Source organism: Cibotium barometz, chromosome 53, assembly GCF_041138505.1.
Source record: "Cibotium barometz isolate CiBa-2024 chromosome 53, ASM4113850v1, whole genome shotgun sequence".
Taxonomy (NCBI): Eukaryota; Viridiplantae; Streptophyta; class Polypodiopsida; order Cyatheales; family Cibotiaceae; genus Cibotium; species Cibotium barometz.
In genome coordinates, this window is record NC_141098.1 from 22,418,436 (window position 1) to 22,424,620 (window position 6,185).

Here is a 6,185-nt window from a genome sequence, read left to right on the forward strand (position 1 = left end):
AGCCATGTGATATTGGAGCGATACGGTGATGTGCTATCCACTCATCTACATAAACAACATTGTGAAGGCTACGAAGGGATGAGAGCATCGCCTCCAAGTCCGACATGATATGTAAAGTAGATGGTGTGTGTACAGCACTCCTATAGGTAGCCACTAACTATGGTCTATCTCTGTGAAGAGGTCCACAAAAGAAGAGCAACCCTCCTCGCGTGACTCCATGCTAGACCGTAAGCCTAACATAGACATGTGGGCCTATGTGAAAGGTCCAATGCCTAGTGCTTAGAAAATACTAATATAGCACTAATGAGGCTCTGTTACTTGCTGAATGCCAAACTTAGGGAGGCTTCATCCTTTTCTTCCTCATCCCCCTCCTCATGAAAATTAGATGGTGTTGGTCTATCTGTATGTGCAATCATCATCACTCCAAGGCTAGGGTGCGTACATTGATGTATCATACTGGATATAAATATGGTTTCCATTCTCGAGCAAGGAGAAGACTGTGCTTTCAAAAATTTATCGACCTTGAGGATTCATGTGCATAATTTGCCACCATGGAATACCATATGGGTTCTTGTAAAATAATGCTTGTTGAGAGTGCATTCGAAGAAGGTAAGGTTCTTTGGTTGCTCATAACCACTTAGAGGAGCTAGACTCTCCATCAACATGAGAATGCCCATGCAGAAATGTCAGGCATACTAAGGGGCTCAATCACTTTCTCTTTGCCTTTATGTGATGTACTAATCACATTTGCAGGACTAGTATTATGATGCAGCCTGCCACTCCATGGTCTATCAACTGAACCACTAGATGAGGACTCTCGTGGTCCACTCAAAGACTCTGATTGCTGACTTGCATTCTGTGCAACCACATTTCCACTCACATCAGCACCAACAGCTTCTTTTTCAGTAGCATACCAGCTGCTCATCTCATCAAAAATAACATCCCTGCTTACCCTCAACTCACGTGCAGGGTTATAACACCTGTATCCCTTTTGCTCAAGGGAATACCCAATAAACATAGATTTTTTAGCTTTTGGATCCAGCTTGGTTCTCAGCTCATCTGGAACATGCACATATGCAATGCATCCAAAGACTTTCACATGAGACAAATCAGGTTTTCTGCCAATAAACCTCTCCTCTGGAGCTACATCATGTATGGCTGTAGTAGTTGGAGTCCTATTCCATGATGTAAACTACTGTAGAAACAACCTTATCCCAATAGCTATGCGGCATATACTTCTCTCCCATGCTCGCGCAATCTCAGCAATGTGCATGTTTTTTTGCTCACAGCAACTCCATTTTGCTGTGGAGTGTATCTGCATGTAAACTTTCTCTGAATACCATTCTTCTTTAAAAATTCAAAGAACTCATTGGAGAAGTACTCTCCCCCTCCATCTGACCTTAGGCACTTTACATGTTTCCCTGTTTGCTTTTTAACCATAACTCTGATATTCTGAAAATGAGTGAACACCTCACTCTTCTCCTTCATGAAGTATACCCACACTTTCCTTGTGTGGTCATCATCAATAAATGTCACATAATACTTGCAGCCTCCCATAGACATGGTCTTTGTAGGACCCCATACATCTGAATGCACAACATCTAGTGCATTTCTGCTCACATTTCTGTCACATGGAAATACATGCTTTGTTTGCTTTCCAAATTGGCATGCTCCACATATTTTCTGCATACCTTCAACTTTAAACTTTGGCAGCCCTGTCACAATTCCTTTAGTCTGCATAGACTTCATTCTCTGCACATTCACATTTGTTCTCATTGAGCTCATCTTAGGACACCTGCGTTATCTTTTAACAGATGTGCCGCCCCAGCCAAACTCCCCACCTGACAATGTCTTCCGCCTGAATTGACGCGCGAGCGTGCCTTAAGACCAGAAGCAGGGGCCAAGCCCCGCCTAAAATAACGTTAAAAGTAGTGGTATTTCACTTTTCTATCTTGAGCACCCATGGGGGGGCAGGCTTGTAGGTTGTCTCACGTCGAGTTTCATCACTCATAAAGTGGCCATAGATTGGGCTTTGAGTTTTGATCCTTTAAGTCATTTCTTGCTACTGCTGTGTCTTTCAAGCCAACGAGGTGTTGCCATAACGAATGACCAACGTTCTTGAATATGTGCATAGGATCAAGAAGATGACATATCCTCAAATCCTTCCAATATTCCAAAGTATACCATATCGAAGGACTTTGAGCTAGAGCACGTTTTCCTCTCGCTCGCTTCTTTTACAGCGTCATCATCGTCGCTTATGATCTCCGACTCCGGATCGATATAGCAGGTCCAACAGTCCACTTTAGATACCAATCCTTCGGTGTCATTAGTATTGGACATATCCCTTCTTCTACCTTTCCATTAAAATGTACGGCTTGCCTTCTGTCTCGTAGATAATGATCTTCAGATAAAAATCGTCTACGTCGAAGCTATATATTTTTGCTGAGGTTTTTGCTATAAGTCGATCTCAACCAATCACCACAAATTGGACAAGCTTTATAACCCTTGGTACATATCCCTGCATGGAAAACATAACAAAGATGATTAGCACAATGAACATCATACAAACGTATGAGACAATATATATATTTAAACCATTTACCTGAGCAAAAACCATATCTTGGAAACTCTGATTTTATATTCACGTGATCACAAATTTTTTTTTGTTAATAACATGTGTTAACATGTTATTAACATGTTCACATGTTAACATGTTCTCAAAAAAGCCGGTGGTAAGCGACCTGGTAACCGGCGGATAAAATCCCGCCAGGCTTGTGCTATACCCGACGGGCCCGCCGGGATAAAGCAAAACCCCGGCGGGTCCCTGCGGGGTCGTCATCTAGCCCGGCGGGGTACAATTTCCTATATATATGGGCCCGGGGGGCCCTTTGGGAGTTCATTGCTGACGGCATACACAGGTAATGAAACTTGTGTGTGTGTGTGTGTGTGTATGTGGGTGTGTTCGTGCGGGCAGCCGCCCACTGTCACAATGCGCGGCAGGATGTGGGTGGTCCGCCACACGAGGGATGTGTGTGTGGGTGAGTTCGTGCGGGTAGTCGTCCATTGTCGCAATGCGCGGCAAGATGTGGGTGGCCCGCCACACGACTGGTGTGTGTGTAAGGCCATTCCTCGGAATGGTGCTTACCCTGGGGCACTTAGTCGGTAACGCGGCTAGTCTGTGTCCTATGGTAAGTATGGCACGCCGTAGCGGTACTAGTCGGTAACGCGGCAAGCATAGTATCGTTATGGCGATGTTACCTTCCCTTCCCTTCCCTTTGTCAAATGCAGACATATGGTCGGTAACGCGGCCAGTGTATGTTCGTATCCTATTTGTATTCCCATAGAATCGGGCGGCATTTTGTCGTTAACGCGGCAAGTTGGTGTCGTCCGCTATAGTGTATAAATTGTTTTTTGCATATTGCGGCATTTGATCGTTAACGTGGTCGAAAAAGTGTCGTAAATTTGCTTGCATATTACGGCATATGATCGTTAATGCGGTCGAATAAATGTCGTAAATTTGTTTGATTTGACTTGTATTGTTTTTATTGTGTTTGATCCATGCGATACTTGGTTGCTAACGCGGCATGAGTATTTCATGGATCAAAGATCGTGATTCGTGATTCGTAACTCGAAAAATATGAATATCTCTCTATTCTTACCCCCCTCTCTCTCTCTCATGATACACTTCACAACTCTTTCTCTATCTCTCTCATGATTCACTTCACAACATGATAGATGTGTAGATAATGTTTTTTTTAATTTCTCTTAAAATATACATAATTCTTAATAATTTCTTTTTTCTCCCTCTATTTACTTAAAAATTAAAACAGTACATTATTTTCCTCTTTAGGAACTCACAAAAACATTAAAAATGTCATCTAATGTTTCTTCTCTCTATCTGTCACAACTCTCTCTTCCTCTCCTCTCTCTCTCTCTCTCTCTCTCTCTCTCTCATGATACACTTCACAATTCTCTCTCTCTCTCTCTCGCAATGATACACTTCACAACTCTCTCTCTCTCTCATGATACACTTCACATATCTCTCTATCACGATAGGTGTGTAGATGAGGAGTGCTTTAGGATTACAAAACATTATTTTTCTCTCTTTAGGAACTCACAAAACTATAAAAAATGTCATTTAATTTTTCCTCTCTCTATCTGTCACACCTCTCTCTCTTCCTACCCCCGTCTCTCTCTCTCTCTCATTCGATAATGTATACACTTCGTAAGTAATAATGCACTTGTTGCGGTTGTCTCACGTTCGATAATGTATTGCATGATGTTGAGTTCAGTAATATTGTTTGATATATTCTGTTTTTGTTTGATCATTGATAAGTAATGATACACTTGTTGCTGTTCTCTCACGTTTGATGATGTATTGGATGATGTTGAGTTCATTAAAATTATTTGATATTCCGTTTTTGTTTGAACATTGATAAGTAATGATATACTTGTTGCTGTTCTCTCACGTTTGCTTGATGTTGATTTCAGTAATGTTTGATATTCTGTTTTTTTGTGTTTAGTGATATTTGCTAGATTTACGAAGACGATCAACATGCTCTCCCCCGAAGAGCGTAAAATGGTTCTGCGAGCAATTCGCATTGAAGCAGTCATCACAGTGTCACAATGTGCTGATGATGTCGTCAAAAAGATCAATGAGTCTGAGATACTCATGCGAGATCTAATAGACCAAATATGGAAAAATGCACAGCGTCGGCTTCGAAGCGGCGGAGGCAACGCTGAGTTGCTAGATAGACAGAAGATAGCAGATTTCAACCATCAACACATAACACGAACCATTTTGGGGAGCATGCGTGTAGCATGCAGTGATCTTAGAGATGCTGCCCCGCCTGAAGCCAATATGCAACGTCTACAGTTATGGGACGTTGTATGGAGCGAGCAAAGAGCCAAGAGCAAGCGCATGAAGGCGTTGGATGCAGAGTCCCTCCCCAAAAGAGTGCGCATTGCCCAGGACGTCACTGCAACGTCCAGCCAGGCAGATGCAAGTGGTACAGGTGTCATTAATCGTACCATCTACAATTCTATGTGCACACATCTCATTGGCATCTCGCACGAGGCTCTGTTCGAAGGGCGAACAATAGGCTCCGGTGTTTTTGGCACAGTGAAAGAGTATACTGTTAAAGGTATATCGTTTTTACCGGAGCACATTACTTTTTGCGGAAAGCACTACAAAGGAGAAGGCAGCGCCAAAGAGCTTCCAGGCAGAGCAGGGTATGCAAGTGCTACATCCATCGATTGTCCGGTGCATTGCCTTTACAAAAGAGGCTCCTTGGATCACTATTTTCCCGTACTATAATGGCGGCGCTCTTGGTGATACTCTTCTGAAGGTTCCCTTCAGATTCAGTGAGTTCACTAGAGCAATTTTCCGTTTGGATCGAGGATGGAGACAATCCCCGCCTGATAATATCCCTTTAAGTCATCTAGAACTTTCGAAAATAAAACAAATAGTAATAAGCATGCCACATATTATGCATGCCTTGGTGGAAGGCCTAGCGGCAGCACATATGGCAGGAATTGTACATACCGACCTACATCCATTTAATGTAGTGTTGGATTTTACAAAAGAGCTAAAGCCACGCATAGGTATTATCGATTGGGGGTTACTGCTGAGAGCACCCAAAAAACGGGTGTCTCTCAATTTTGTATTTGAAGCAGACAAGAACCCTGAGAAGGTGGCACAGGCAGTCTCCCACGCAGACAGAGAGCGAAATAAACGGCCGTGGATAGCCCCAGAGCTTTATGATCCATTTTTGGCAGATGCATACACTCCTGCATCTGATGTTTTTGCCTTGGGATATTTATTACAAACTTTATATGACTTTTGGCAGAAAGTGCAAGAGTTGTGGATGGATAATAGTTCCCATGACAAAGTTACCATGGATACTATTATTCATAGAGTCAAAAATTGGATGTTTCTGCCTAATCGCGATGAGCGAAAATCAATTTTGCAAGTAGTTGAATTTTTTAGATCACTAAATACTGACCCAACGAGGGCACAACGTCCTCTTGTAGAGCTATCGGTGTCATTCACCCCAACTTTGTAATGATACAGTATCAAGAGATTAAGTTTCAGGAATGGCATTTTGTTTCTCTCTTCAAAATTTGATGTGTCCAATGTTTAAAATATTATCTCATTGAGTCTTTGCAATCTCTCTCCTCTTGTC